Below are 16227 nucleotides of genomic sequence, written 5' to 3' on the forward strand. Positions count from 1 at the left end.
GATCCAGGGTCCACAGTATTATTATTCTCTAGGATCACCCTTTGGTGGCATTGGGCCTAAGGATACAAACTCTATTCTGAAACTGGCCCTCCCATCGGCAGGGCGAGAGCCTGCGATCTCACCACTGGGGCCCCGCGTTGGCCAGTTCCAATAACATGATTAGTCATTTTTCATTCCTGAGATGTCTACCCATGGGTGGGTGCATGTGTGCATGTGTGAGTGCGTATGTGCCTTTCAGAGCAGGGGAAAATCCATATTCTCTCTTCTGACCGAATTAATCAAATAAGTCTTCCGTAAGGAGCTGCTAAATGAATCACAGATGGTTCTGCCCTTTTACAGGTTGCAGAAAGCACCCGTTACAGTTCTTTTAATTTATCAGAGGAAAAAAGATGCCCTTGTGTGCCCCTTCCCGCTTGCAATAATAATCAGAACCAGTCTATTTTCCAAGGGTCCGAGACGCATTTTCAAAAAATGTGTATCAATAGATGTAACAGCAGGAAGATTATTTTGCCAAGTTCCAGCCTCCAGCACCGCAAAGGTGCCCTGGCTAGGGAGAGCGTTTATAAAACCACATTTAATAAAAGAGAGTGTTACATTAAGTATGTTTGCTAGTGTATTTAAGCATATGGTTTCCATATCAGGCGTAAAGATGGCAAACACATGCTTTACCTTCTTTCTAACCTTTCCTAGAGACGTCCTTTCTAGGGGGTGGTGGGATGGGAGGATTTGGGGTGGATGTGAGTGAGTGTATGTTGCTTTGTTTTGCTTTTTATAACTCTGACTCACGTGGTAAAGCACCGAGGAACGTTCAAGAAAACATGGGAAGACTCTCTGCCTTTTCTATTTATGTAATTAGCCCAAGAAACTTGCTTTGCTTACTTTCTTCAACTGTCCCAACATTCTCCCAGCTCTCCCTTGCCTCCTCCAAGGCGCTAGGGGCTGGTTGACTTTAAAGTGTGAATCAATCTCAGCTGCAAAGAACTTGAGCTCCTGGATTTTAAACATGTACCCTTTGGTAAAGCAAGAGCTCTGAGGATGGCTGCCTGGCCTTGTGTCCGTGAGTCCTCGTTAAGCAGCGAACTATCCAACTCCAGGATTCGTCTGCCTAGAGATCTCCTTTTGGCACTTGGGTTGGGTATTGAGGCTTTTATGTTTTTCCTTCAGGTCAGAGGCAACGGGCTGTGGTCCTGCAAGCCTGGGGTCCCCAGAAAGTTAGCCAGGAAAGGTCTCCACAGCCCACCCCCCAAAACAGTTTGAACAATCCCTCCATTCTGAGACAATCCCAGAAGCCAAAATGCCAGACTAGGAAGGGAATTGGGCGGGGGTGTCTGCAGTGAGGTCACCCTGCCCACCTCCACCAGCCCAAACAGATTTGCCTGAGCAAGTTATAAATCTACTGGTACCATTGCTTTTTCGTCACTTGCCTAATCCTGTGCCCTTCGTTTCATGTGCTGTAATTATGAACATCTGCTTTCTGAGCCTGGCCCTCATGGAGTTTGCAAAGGCAGTTTTCAGTCCAGAACAATGGCGACAGCTGTTTCATTTAGCCTAGGGCCAGCACTTCCTGTTCAGTCTGCATCTGCCCTCCTGTGTCTAATTTCTGATTCAGGGTTTTCTGTTTTGTTTTCTGGGTGTTTTTTTTTTTTTTTTCCTTCATCTGACCTTACTATATGTTTAAGAAGAATTTCTAACTTAGCACTCCAGCTAGCACATACGCTTATTAGATTGGCGACAGCCAGAGAGAGATAGGAGAAAGCCAGGCTTGTCTTCAGCAGCTAACACGGTGGAGGGCAGAGGCACAAAGGAGGCCTGACCAGGAATCCGGGGGCCCAGGCACTAAGGGAATTCCTGGGCCTAGAAGTTGAGGAACAGGCTGACCTCTCTGGAAGCCAGACACAGGAAAAATGGGTTTAGCTCATCTGTCCCCTGGCCTGGTGTCATCTCCACAGCTTATTTGGTAAGAGGTCACCCAAACTTACCACTGAGGGAACCGTGTGTCTGGGTGGCCACCAACACACAGGGGCCCTTCTTTGGGAACCAAGGAAGGTCGTCAGGTGGGGCAAGATTCAGAGGCCCCAGATTCACTTTTTCCCACTGAGTCTCCAGCAGTGCAATACAAATCCTTTCTAATTTGTACTGGGAGGTGCATGGCGTGGGGAAAGGTCGTGCTGTGATCAGGCAGTGCTGCATATTTATTGCCAAACAGGGCAAAACCCAGTCTCCGCTTGGATAAGAACTGCAGGGATGTGGAAGCGTCCTGTAGGTGCACACGGCAGAGCGTGCGAGGCGCGAACTGTCCGCGACCGCCCGCCGAGACCTCCGGAGTCGATGTCTTTGCGTCTCCCGGGATCTCGAGCGTGCGTCTGCTCCTCTCGCGGGATCTCAGGGCACCAGGATTGGAGATGCCCTGGAGAGCCGATGCCCATTCCCCGCCCCTTGCGTTTTTTAACAGAAGAAGAAGCTGAGAGCTACGGAGAGGAAGTGCCTGTTCCGAGGTTGTAGCTTGGTCAAGCTGGACGCTATCGACAGAGAAGCAAATGAAGGTAAATCTGTGTTGCTTCTAGGAGCTTGAGGCATTTTCACCATTTCCACATGAAATGTCTCTTTCAATCCCAGACCCTCTCCACCCTTCTCAGTGGCTCACACGAAAACAGCTTGGGACCCCCTCCCAGGTGGGAACAGTGAGGCGAGTTTGGGACACCCCAGCTTGGGAGACCCCAGCTTGACCCCAGACCAGTCCAGGACCGATTCTTCTGGCTGCCAGGGGAGAGCTGGACCCAGCAGTCTGGAGAAAAGAGTTCGTGCCGACTGGACACCTGGGGGTCACGGAGGTTCCTGGCAGGTGGCCGAGGCCCCGTGTCTTTGCAGGAGTCAGCGTGCAGAAGGTAGAGCTCAGGTGTGAAAGAGATGCAGCAGAGGAGAGGGCCCTTCTCCCCCAGCATCCCTGCCAGGTGTCAGGTGTGCTGAGTCAGGAAGGCCCCTGACCCGAGGAGACCCAGCACTCCCAACGCTTGGCTTGAGCCTGGAGCGGCAGCAAGGCCGACCCAGCAGGCATGGGGGTCACAGGTGACTGTCCCTAGACTCTGGACTCGAAGGAGCTGATGGTCCAAACGAGGCTGGGTCCTGCGCCACTTTGCCCCGCGGGAGAGCCGGGTCCCCCCGGCCCTTCCTGGCCTGCCAGCCCCGCCCCTTTCCCTGCCCCCACTCACCGTCTCCCGCCCCTCCCCCCTTCCTTCTCTCTACCACTCACTCCTTTTCTTCCTAAAGTTAATTGCAACTTTTTTCTCAGCGCCCTGATCTGGATAAGCCACATCTCATTAGAAAAAGATTTAGCTGCAGCCAAAGCAGGCTGGAGAAGGAATACCTAATCAACAGAGAAAAGATTTGGGTGTAATTGCTCTCTCCCGCCATTCTCCCCCCCCCCCCCCCATCCTCCAATCTTTCTCTGCTCATTAATCTGAAAAGAAAGTCGCAGTTGAACGTCTTGGTGTTCAAGTACCCGCTGCTGCGGCAGACAAATCGAAGTGCTTTGGGGTTTTCTTTTGCGCGGGTGTCTCTATGGAGAGCTTTGGCTGTTGCGCGTAGGAGTAAAGCATTTTGCTGCTGTGGGGTGTGCATGAAGCACCTTGGGTGGGAGAGTAAAACTCTTTCGGGGGTGTGTGTGTGTAAAGTGCTTGGTCGTGGGGAAGGTGTGAGTGGGTGTGTGAACCTTTTGGTTGTTGGAGTGTGTATGTGTGTGAAGCTCTTTGGTTATTGGTGTGTGTAAATGAGGTGCTTTGATCATTGAAAGGGTGTGTGAAGCTCTTTGATTATTGAGGGGTGTGTGTGCGTGTGAAGCCCTTTGGTTGGATGGGGGTGGGTAAAAACTCTTGGTGTATGTGTGAAGCACGTTGCTTGTTGGTTACATGTGCGTAAAGAGCTTTGGTGGTTGGGATACGTGTGTTTGTGGGTGTGGAATATGGCTGGGGTGTCTGGGAGGCAACCCTTCAGCTGTTGGTATGTGGGGATGCAGTGTAACCCTTTGGTTGTTTGTGTTTGCTGGGGGGGGTGTGTGTGTGTCATTGTGTCATGCTTTGATTGTTGGGTGCATGTAAGTTCATTCATATACGCTAGTAGCCCCTTTGGTGTTTTCCTTTTGCCCCAACTAAATCCTAACCGATACTTAAATGGTGACACATAGAAGATGAATTAGGAGCAAATCATCTCTCCAGGTATAGGGACCCCATGTCTTCAAACATCCAGCAATGAAACGACACAGTATTTTCATGCCTTCCTTCAAAATTTGGAAATTTTCTACAATGACCATGCATGCCTTTGTAATTGGTGGGGAGAGGGGAGGCTATTTTAATTAGTTTTAGTTTTTATTAAAAAAGTACTGCATGCTCAAAAAGAAGAGAAGCCGTAATACACACTCCTGGTATAACGTGAATATTACAAGGGGCCAGGTAGTGAAAAGCACCGCTCTCACACCCCTCATTTACTCCTCGGCCCAATTTAGGAAGGAGCTATTATCGCCCTCACAGATGAGGACGTTGATGCTAAGAGAGGTTGGGTAACTTGCTGAAATCACACAGCAGATGGCAGAGTCAGAGTCTGAACCCAGGCCAAGTGAAGGCAGAGCCCTGGCCCTCAACCACTGCCTTCCAGAAGAAAGTAAGGAACTATCTGGGAGCTGGGGGTGAAGGGAGAGTAGGTGTGTCCCTACTACCCTCAGAGCCTCTGGAGAGCCCAGGCCCCTGTGTCTAAGCTACCCCACCAACATTTCCCACTCTGTCTCAGCCCGGCTCACGGGTCCCTCCTTGTCCTCATCGGCCATCCCGCCCCGGCCCTCTCCCTGAACCCCAGTGGCCACCGCTGTCAGGGAAACACAGGCAGATGAGGGCTCCTATCCCCCCTCCCAGCCCCCTGAGGGTGAAGCCCGGCTTGAGCCACTCTGTGTTTCTCTGAACACAGCCCTTGCGCAATCGCTGCCCTGACACCGGGGAATCAGCAAATCTAAGTCCTGGACACAGAGGTGGAGCGTCCTGGTATCGAGGGGGTTTCAGGGCAGGCCACGGAGTTGAACTGGGTGTGGCCAGGTGAGGTTCGGAGCTGGAGAGCAGGGACCGCGTCCAGGTGACCAGAGTCCTTGGCCCCAGGATCCCACCAGGCGGAGAGGACACAGTTCCTCCAGCTGTCCTGTCACTTCACCGTCCTCTCCACTCTTCATCCTCATTGGAGCTCAGTCTGTTGTGCAGTCGTTATGAACACTCCCGCCGAACCAAGGACGAAATAGACAAGGATTTTTGCAGAGAACACAAAAGCGCTGCTTGTGACACTGAAGGAAATGGATCTGGGAAAGGAAGGTTTTCAAAGGTACCCAGTGACCTGAGCAGGGAGGGGCTGGGGATTTATCACCTCCCACTGCTGAGCCTAAAGACAGACCCTCCAGACCTGTCAGGGTCCCAGCACATCCTCTTCAGGTGAAGATGCTCTGCAGCAGACAAGGTATGAATAGAGACTCTGGAGAAACATGGAGTCTTGTGCTGAGAACATCCATCAAGGCGGAGAGCGCCGCTGTTCAACGCGGCAGCCACTTGCCACATATGGTCGGTGAGCATTTGAAACGTGGCTAGTCCAAGTTGAGGTGGGCCGTAAGCACCAAATACACACCAGATTTTTGAAGGCTTGGTATGAAATCAAACATGAAGAAAAAAAAAAAAACCATGAAGTATCTCCTTGTAATCCACTGTATACAATTATGTACATTACAAAATAAATTGCATATTGATTAGATATTGAAATGATAATATTTTGAATATATTGGGTTAAATGAAACAAATTATGAAAAGTAATAGTGATGTGTGCGTGTCAAGTGCTTTGGCTCTCCTGTTTTCTTTACCTTTGTTTAATGTGACTACTGGAAAATTTTAAATTACACCGTGGCTTGCACTTGTGGCTCACATTATATTTGCATTGGACAACACTGGCCTAGAATATAACATACCCTTTCATGAATACTGCTATCCCCCTTTTACCGATGAACAAACCAGATCAGGTGAGTGGCTTGGCCAAGGACACCAGCTGCAGAAGCCAGAATTTACATTCTGAGAGTGATCCTGGCTGGAGAGTCTACCACTTGATGAAACTCCTAAAACAAGAGATGCATTGTTGTTGTGACATGATCTTACACAGAAGTGTTTAGTGCCAGCAGGACTGAAGCACATTTGGAGTCTGGGGGACATTAAATAAAAGCCTGTGACTCAGGGATGAGGATGACCTCCTGACACTAGCCAAGAATGTTAAGGTACAGGATAGTTCTTAGTGGTGCTTGGGCAGGCTTCTGGGTTCCCTGAGTGAACCTGGACCAGTTCCTTCCCCACTCTGGTCCTCACTTTCTCCATCTGAAGAGAAGGGACTGGATTAAATGTTCTCTGAGGTCCATCAGGGGTCCGTGGTGCATCTCAGCAGATTCCTTCCTCCCAGGGGTTGAGAGTGAATTTGAGAGCAACTTGCTGGGTCCTGGAGCGAAGTAACACGTCTCTTGTGTCCTCTGTGAGATGGAGATGAGAACAGTGTGGACTTGGGAGAGTTGCTCTGAGGATTACTGAGAGAATGCAGGTGATGCACTCAGCACATGCCTGGCACACAGGAAGCAACCAATAAATGCTAGCTCTGGTTGTCAGTGTAGTAGTGAGCAGGTTGACCAGCTGGCTTGGATAGTTCTGGGTCAGCAGACTCAGATTCGCAAGCACTATCTGCCTTGGAGCCTCCTCCTAACCTGACACACTCTAACAGCCGAATTTGATCCAAGGCAGGGTCACCTTGAACTTGGCTTTTGAAGGGTTTGTTACCACTGCAACTCAATTCCCTGATTGCATGGGTAACAGAAGCGCCCAGGAAGAGCGCAGCTTGGCAGGGGCCCAGAGGACAATATTGCAGCGGGAGACTCAAGGTTCTTGTAACAGAGCATCTTCTGGCATGTTCAGAGGAAGAAGTGTTAGTTCTTAGTGTTATTTCTGTCCTTTGGTGGTATAGTGGTCGTGTCACTTTTCTGTCCTTTGATGGTATAGTGGTCAAGTGTCACTTTTCCATCCTTTGGAGGACTGATGCAGATCCATGACCGCAGGCTTTCTTCCCTGCTTCTTTCCCACCGTGGGAGGACTCTGACCTCAGTTCTTCTCAACAGCTGTTTTCATTTTTTTATCCCTCAATTGTGGGTAAACAACCTCCGATAATAGATAAAGGCTTTCTGAACTCAGCAGCTCACCTCCTACATACAACATCTTTCTCATGAATACAAGTCTGTGTTAGGAGTAAGTTGGACTTGATTTTGTCTGCTGGGTCATTATCTTGAACTTAATTGGGAGGAACCTTGAGTTCAGAGTGTAGGCTCCCAGCTGTCTCTAGCGTTCATCGGCCGCCATCTGCTGGGCCATCCTAGTATGACATGATCTCCTTGGCTGGCAGGGCTAAAGAGTGAAGTGTATTTCATTCAATCAAAAAATATTTATCAAGCAGGAACTGTGTGCCAGGCATAGTTCTAGGCACTTGGGATTCATCAGTGAACACAGAGACAAATAGTTCTTTTTCACACCGAAAATATTCCATTGTCTGGAATATTATTTATTCATTTACCTGCTGAAGGATATCTTGGTTGTTTCCAAGTTTTGGCAATCATGAATAAAGCTGCTATAAACATCTGTGTTCAAGTTCTTTTGTGTACATTGTCAGTGCTTTGGATTTTGGCCATTTCAATAGGCATGTAGTGGTATCTCATTGTTTTAATTTGCATTTCTATGATGACATATGATGTGGAGCATAGTTTCATACATTTTTTGTCATCTGTATATCTTCTTTGGTGAGGTCTGTTTAGATCTTTTGCCAATTTTTAAATTAGATTGTTTTCTTATTGTTGAGTGTTAAGAGTTCTTTGTATATTTCAGATAACAGTCCTTTATCAAATGTGTCTTTTGCAAATATTTTCTCCTCATTCTCTTGACATTGCCTTCCATCGAGCAGAAGTTTTTAATTTTACTGAAGTCAAGTTTATCAATTATTACTTCATGGATGGTGCCTTCGGTATTGTATCTAAAAAGTCATTGCCATACCCAAGCTCATCTGGGTTTTCTCCTATGTTAATTTGCTCTTCTTTTTCTAGTTTTCTAATGTGGAAACTAAAATTATTGATTTTAGATATTTCTTTTCTAATACACGTATTCAATGTTATAAATTTCCCTCTAAGCACTGCTGTCACTGCATCCCACAAATTTTGATAAACTGCATTTTCATTTTCATTTACTTAAAATATATTTTAAAATTTCTCTTACGATTTCTTACTTGACTCATGTGTTATTTACAAATGTACTGTTTAACCTCCAAGTGTTTGGGGATTTTCCAGCTATCTGTCTGTTGTTAATTTCTAGTTTAATTCCACGGTGGTCTGAAAGCTGACATTATATGATTTCCATTTCTTTTAAATTTGTTCAAGTGTGTTTTATGGCCCAGAATATGGTCTGTCTTGGTGAATGTTCCATGTGAGCTTGAGAAGAATGTGTATTCTGCTGTTATCGGATGAACTAGTCTATAAATGTCAATTATATCCAATTGACTGAAGGTGCTGTTGACTTCAACTATGCCCTTACTGCTTTTCTGCCTGCTGGATCTATTTCTGATAGAGAGGTGTTAAAGTCTCCAACTAGGGCTTCCCTGGTGGTGCAGTGGTTAAGAACCTGCCTGCCAACACAGGGGACACGGGTTCTAGCCCTGGTCCGGGAAGATCCCACATGCTGCGGAGCAACTAAGCCCGTGCGCCACAACAAGAGAAGCCATCACAATGAGAAGCCCGCGCACCGCAACCAAGAGTAGCCCCCGCTCGTCGCAACTAGAGAAAGCCTGCGCACAGCAATGAAGACCCAATGCAGCCAAAAAAAAAAAAAAAGTCTCCAACTATAGTATTGGATTCTTCTTTTTCTCCTTACAGTTCTGTTTTTGCCTCTTATATTTTGATGCTCTGTTATTAAGCATATACACATTAAAAATTTGTTATATCTTCTTGAAATATTGACCCTTTTATCATTATGTGATGCCCATCTTTATCCCTGATAACTTTCCCTGCTCTGAAGTCTACTCTGTCTGAAATTAACATAGGTATTCTTCCCTTCCTTTGATTGATGTTAGCATGGTATATCTTTCTCCATCCCTTTACTTTTAATCCATATGTAATCTTTATATTTAAAGTGGGTTTCTTGCAGACAACATACAGTTTGGTCCTTTTTTTTTTTTCCCATCCATTCTGACAATCTCTGTCTTTTAACTTGGATATTTAGACCATTGACGTTTAAGGAGATTATTGATATAATTAAATTAATATCAATATATACCATATATGTTACTGTTTTCCATTTGTTGTCCTTGTTCTTTGTTTTTGTTTTTGTCTTCCACAATTTTTCTGCCTTTTGTGGCTTTAATTGAACATTTTGTATGATTTCACTTTCTCCTTTCTTAGCATATCAATTATACTTTTTTAAAAAAAAACTCTTCTTAGTGGTTGCTCTTGAGTTTGCAATATACATTTACAACTACTTCAAGTTCTCTACTTTCAAACACTATACCACTTCACAGGGAGTTGCAGGTACCTTATAATAACAACAAAAATAACATATAATAATAAAACAACAAAAAAAATCCTAGTTCTTCCCTCCTGTTCCTTATATCATCGCCATCATTCAATTTGCTTATATATAAGCATACTTAAGTGTATGTGTGTGTGTATTAGTTATATATCCTTAGATATATAATCTAATACATTCTTACTAGTATTTTGAACAAACTATATCTGTTCCATAGACCAATTAAGAATAAGAAAAATTAAGTTTTTATTTTACCTTCACTTATTCCTTCTCCAGTGGTCTTCCTTTCTTCATATAGATCTGAGTTTCTGATCGATATGATTTTTCTTCTCTCCTGAAGAACTTTTGACATTTCTTGAAAGGCAGGTCTACTGGTAACAAATTCCCTCAATTTGTTTATCTGAGAAAGTTTTTATTTCTCCCTCAGTTTTGAAGTATAATCCCCAGAGTATATGATTCTAGATTGGTGGGGGGGTTTTCTCTCAACACTTTAAAATACTTTGCTCCATCCTCTTCTTCCTTGCATGTTCTCTGAGGAGAAGCTGGATATAATTCTTATCTTTGCTTCTCTATAAATAAAGTGTCCCCCCGCCCTTGCCTCTTTCAAGATTTTTTTCTTTGTCTTTGATTTTCTGGTGTTTTAATATGATATGCCTGGGTGTAGTTTTTTGGTTTTGTTTGTTTGTTTGTTTAGGCATTTACCCTGCTTGATGTTCTCTGAGCTTCCTGGATCTGTGGTTTGGTGTCTGACATTAATTTGGAGAAATTCCTAGTCATTGTTACTTCAAATATTGTTTCTGTTTCTTTCTCCCTTTCTTCTCCTTCTGGTATTTCCATTACATATATGTTATACCTTTCCTAGTTGTCCCACAGTTCTTGGATATTCTGTTCCACTTTTTCCAGTCTTCATTTTTCTTTGCTTTTCCATTTTAGAAGTTTCTATTGAGATATTCTCAAGTTCAAAGATTCTCTCCTCAGCCATGTCCAGCCTATTAATGAGCCCATCAAAGGCATTCTTCATTTCTGTTACAGTGTTTTTGATCTCCAGCATTTCTTTTTGACTCTTTCTTAGAATTTCCATCTCTCCACTTGTATGATCCATCTGTTCTTACATGTTGTTTACTTTTTCTACTAAAGCCCTTAGCATATTAATCATAGTTTTTAAAAAATTCCTGGTCTGATAATTTAAACATTCCTGCCATATCTGACTCGGGTTCTGAGGCTTGTTCGGTTTCTTCAAACTGTGCATTTTGCTTTTTAGTGTACCTTGTAATTTTTTTTGAAAGCCAGACATGATGTACTGGGTAGAAGGAACTTCCTTAAAGAGGCATTTAGCAATGTAGTGGGAAGACGTGGGGGGAGGGGAAGCATTCTTTAGTCCTATGATCGGGTCTCAGTTTTTTGGTGAGTCCATGCCCCTGGTCTGTGAACTTCACCAATGCATCTGTTCCTCTCCCCCAACTTTGGTGGGACAGGATGGCTAAAGGGGGCTGAAGTTGGTATTTTCCTTCCTCCACGTGGAAGGCTAAAGCAAGCTGGAGCTGAGTATTTCTCTCCACCTGGGTCAATTAGGCTCTGATAAAACCCCATAGTTTAGTCTCTAGTAAATAGTTTTGCTTGAGGGCGGGCTTGCTCAGAACAGAATTCTCTGGCATATTTCAAAATGGTTCCTTTTTCTATCCCCCTGCTGGAAGCACAAGGGGATTTTTCTCCATTATTCACTGGTGGATCCCCTGGAGATAAAACTCAGAAAAAATGTAAGGACCCCCTATGACTGTGAATTAAACTGGTGGAGAGTTTAATTCACAGACTTGTCCACACTGAGCCTCCAAATATTTGTCAATTACAGTTCCAGTTTTCCTACCCCTGCACTTGTTTCCACAGAGGTTTCTGCTCTGTTAAGTTGTGACTTTCTGTATCCTCCTGTTTGTTTCTCCAATTTTTGGAGCAGAAATTTGCCCTATGACCTCACTTCTCTATAAGAGGAGTTATTGATATTTCAGTTTATTCAGATCTATACATTGCCAGGGTGCAGTGTTATTTTATTTGTTAGGATGCAGTGGCGACTTCTAAGCTCTACACATGCCAGACCAGAAACTTAAAGTCGCCTGGTTTTCTTTTCTTGTACTGTCTTTGTCTGGTTTTGGTATAGCAGGGTAATACAACTTCATAAAATGAGTTGGAAAGTATTCTCTCTTCTGTTTTCTGGAGAAGATGATGTAAATTTTATGCTACTTCTTTAAATGTTTGGAAGAATTCTCCAGTGTAGAACTGAAGATTTCTCTTTCAGAACTTTTAAAATTACAAACTCAATTTCTTTAATGGTTATAGGGCTATTCCAATTATTAATTTTATCTTGGTTGAGCTTTGGTAATTTGTGGTATTTGAGGAATTGATACACTTCTTTTAAGTTGTCAAATTTATGAACATAAATTTGTTCAATGTATTTGCTTAATACCTTTTTGATGGCTGCAGTTTCTGTAGTGGCCCTTGTCTTATTTCTGGTATTGATCTGGTGTCTTCTTTTTATCTTTGTCAGTCTTGCCAGATGTTTATGAATTTTATTGATGTCTTTAAAGAACCAACTTTTTGTCTCATTGATTTTTCTCTATTGTTTTCCTTTTAATTTCAATGATTTCTGTTCCAACCTTTAATATTTCCTTCTGTTTACTTTGGGTCTAATTTTGTTCTTCTTTTCCTAGCTTCTTGAAGTAAGAACATAGATTTTTTGTTTGAGACGTTTCTTCTTTTCTAAAGTAGTAAGCATTTAGTGTTATACATTTCACTCCCAGTTCTGCTTTAGCTGCACATCACATATTTTGATGTTATATCTTAATTTTCATCTAAGTTCTATGTATTTTTTTATTTCCTTTGAGATTTCCTCTTTAACTCATGAATTGTTTAGAAGTGTGCTACTTAATTTCCAAGTGTTTGGAGATTTTCCTGTTGTCTTTCTGCTCCTTAGATTTTAATAATTGTCTCTGATAATATTTTATCTCCATGAGAACAGACTTTTTTCCATTGATCCTACCATTATTTCACTAATGCTGAGAACAGGACAATAGTTTGTGCTCAAAAAATAAGGATGAATGAATGATGGAAATATTTAACTTAAAAATCAATAAAGAGAATGCTGAAAGTTAAAAAGGGGGAGAGAGGCATCAGAACATGGATGATGATTATCGCTGAGTGGGGAAATACAGGTGCCCTTTTTGTTGTTTGTTTTTCATATTTTCCAAATTCTCTGCAATGAGCATGTACTACTTTTATAATCAGGTAAAGGAATTATAAAAGTGGAAGCTACACTTTCTGATCATTCTCACTACCTCTCTGGCAGGTCACATCAGAATCTGAATTGCTGAAAAAGCTGAAGATGAGAGGCCACAAAAAGACCCTGTAGAAGGTCCCAGAGCTGAACTGACCCCAAGCCCCCAGGGAGACAGGTAAGGACCCTGCTCGCCATCCACTTTTGTAAGCTTCTGAGGTTGCTGCCACAGTAACTTTATCGCGAAGACCATGACCACTTTGAGTCACAAGGGTCAATTTCACGCTTCTTTTGTCACCCCTCCCCCCAAGAGGCCCCTAGAGGTCTTGTGAATTAATATTCATCCCAAAAGATCTAGTTTGCCATTGGAAATTAAACATTCATCTACCTAAATCCAGCCTTTAAAATTCCTTTGACAGTTTACTTTGAGGAAGCAGTATTGGCGTTTGCTTTCAAGATTCATGGTGTGCAAAAGATTACAAAAGAAATAAGAGGGAATGGAGAGGAGATACTGTCTTTTTAAAATATAATTATCTTTTACACCTTTAGTCACAGTCTCTTCATGTTTTTTGAAGGCAATTTCTTTGAGAAGCTGAGTAGACAAGACAATTTGATGGTAACCTCAGGTGGCCAGGGTAACCACACAAACAGTTCTTAAGTGTGGACAATTTCTGAAGATGAGTGAATATGCTTTTCTACTTATGAAAACAATACTGAGAACTTGGCTTAAATTTTTTAAAATATTTTCATTCAACAAAGAAATTGCCTAGACCTGGAAATTTTTTTCACCCTTTCCTACTTTTGAAGTGAAGTGACTTGCTATAAGGTCCAGGGATTTCCTGGAGGCCCAGGATTGGGCAAGTGTGTAACCTGATGCTTGGGGATGGCACAGGGTAGCTACCATTCCTGAGGGACACCCCACACACAGTGGGAGACGAGTGTGGCAGCAGTTACATTCTCCTTGGAGCTGAGCCAAAGAAGGCATCAGGATCAACAAGCATAGCTATATCGACTTGTCAGAGTCTTAAAAGGATAGCCAAGGACATGAGAATCTAGAAAATAATGGCATAACCTGATGGGGGGGCGGGAAACAAGAATCCATATCCCAGTAACAATTCATAGCAAACAAAACAGCTTATGTTGAAACCAGCCAGAAATAGAATATTGTGATATAAACCAGTCTGTCCATTTAATTTCCATAATTCCTGAGCACCTGATTTCTGACTTTTTGTTGCTGTTGCTGACTTGACTGATTTGAACTGAATATGTCAAAAGGCATAGATTTGTTTAGTCATTTAATTTTTTTTTTAAATTTTATTTATTTATTTATTTATTTATGGCTGTGTTGGGTCTTCGTTGCTGTGCGAGGGCTTTCTCTAGTTGCGGCGAGCAGGGACCACTCTTCATCACGGTGCGTGGGCCTCTCACTATCGCGGCCTCTCTTGTTGCAGAGCACAGGCTCCAGACGCACAGGCTCAGCAGTTGTGGCTCACGGGCCTAGCTGCTCCACGGCATGTGGGACCCTCCCAGACCAGGGCTCGAACCCGTGTCCCCTGCATTGGCAGGCAGATTCTCAACCACTGCGCCACCAGGGAAGCCCAGTCATTTAATTTTTATTGACACCGTTCGGTTAAATTCAGCAGCATCACTTGCTCCTCCAGAGCTCCCCAGTGGAGACCACCCTGGCCCACTGTGGAGACGGTTCACAAAATAATTCTGGCTGTCTGCTTTCTGAGCATGTTGGGATTCTGCTTCCCCCCTTGCAAAGTTAGGTATGGCTATGAGTCTTGCTTTGGCCAATGAAATGTGTGCAAAAGTGACACTTCGGGGGCTTCCCTGGTGGCGCAGTGGTTGAGAGTCTGCCTGCCAATGTAGGGGACACGGGTTCGGGTCCTGGTCTGGGAGGATCCCACGTGCCGCGGAGCAGTTGGGCCCGTGAGCCACAATAACTGAGCCTGCGCGTCTGGGGCCTGTGCTCCGCAACAAGAGAGGCCGCGGTAGTGAGAGGCCCGCGCACCGCGATGAAGAGTGGCCCCCGCTCGCCGCAACTGGAGAAAGCCCTCGTACAGAAACGAAGACCCAACAGAGCCATAAATTAAAAGAAAAAAAAAAAAATCATTGGCCTTTAAAAAAAAAAAAAAAAAAAAAAAAAGTGACACTTCGGGCAGAAAGCCCAGGCCAGTGTGTAATTCATTCCATCTTCTTCCCTCTTCTGTCATGGTTGTGGATGTGTGTATCAAGATGAAGCCATTCTGGGTCCCAAAGTAACTGTGACATGCAGAGCACCCCTTGCTGACCTGTAATGGGCGGGTAGCGTGAATAGAAAGCATTCGCTGTGTACAGCTGCTAAGATCTGGTGCTTGTTACTGCCACATAACCTAGCCTATCCTGGCTGATGTGCACGTAGGCACATAGGCACGTGAACACACACCCACGCACTTACTGAGTACCTATGCGTGCAGGAGGGACCCAGGGCCATGGGCGGCAAGGGGGTGTGAGGTAAGATGCAGTCTCTGTGCCCAGTTTACAAGCTGGTTTAGCAGATTAGATAACTAGCCAGCGTAGGATGATGACAGCACAAGAATGCCTCCTGTGCCGGGTAGCGCCTCTTGGCAACTCCACGATCTCCCTCTACCCTTCTCGCCCTGCTCTCGGCCTGGCGAGACCCCCCGTCTGTACTCCCTGACTAGGCTCCTTCCGCTCTGGCTCCTGGTCAGGTTGCGTCAGCAGGGGGGCAGGGTGAGGGCTCAGCAGAAGACTGAAGGCAAGGAGGACAGTGCAGCTGGAATAGCTCTGCCTCTGGCTGCCTTCTCGCAGATTTGCTCCGACCGGCTGCACCCCTGGGTGAAGGCCGTGGCTCCTCTCAGCGACCCTCCGCACTTGACGGTCTCCTTCCAGGTTTCCACAATGCACCCTTTCCTCGCCCCTTCAGGCCGGGGGAGGGGGTGGGAGTCCAGTCAGTGACTAGCTTCAGCACCCTCCACTGTGCCCCTTGGTTTCCCTATACCCTGCCCGCACCTTTGTAAATAGTCTTTTTTTTTTAAGGAGACCTTAAATTTTCCTATTTGAGCATGCCCTCCGTCTCCTGATAGACCCTGAACTAATTGATCCTGCTTTGGGGAGTCAGCAGTGGAACGGAAATGATCGTGCTTTGTCTTTTTATAGGGTCAGTTGGTCAAAGAGTAGGGCACTTTAAAAATGATCAATTCTTTTATTTATTTATTTATTTATTTATTTTTGGCTGTGTTGGGTCTTCGTTTCTGTGCAAGGGCTTTCTCTAGTTGCGGCAAGCGGGGGCCACTCTTCATCGCGGTGTGCGGGCCTCTCACCATCGCGGCCTCCCTTGTTGCG

Source organism: Balaenoptera musculus, chromosome 16 (genome assembly GCF_009873245.2).
Source record: "Balaenoptera musculus isolate JJ_BM4_2016_0621 chromosome 16, mBalMus1.pri.v3, whole genome shotgun sequence".
Lineage (NCBI taxonomy): Eukaryota > Metazoa > Chordata > Mammalia > Artiodactyla > Balaenopteridae > Balaenoptera > Balaenoptera musculus.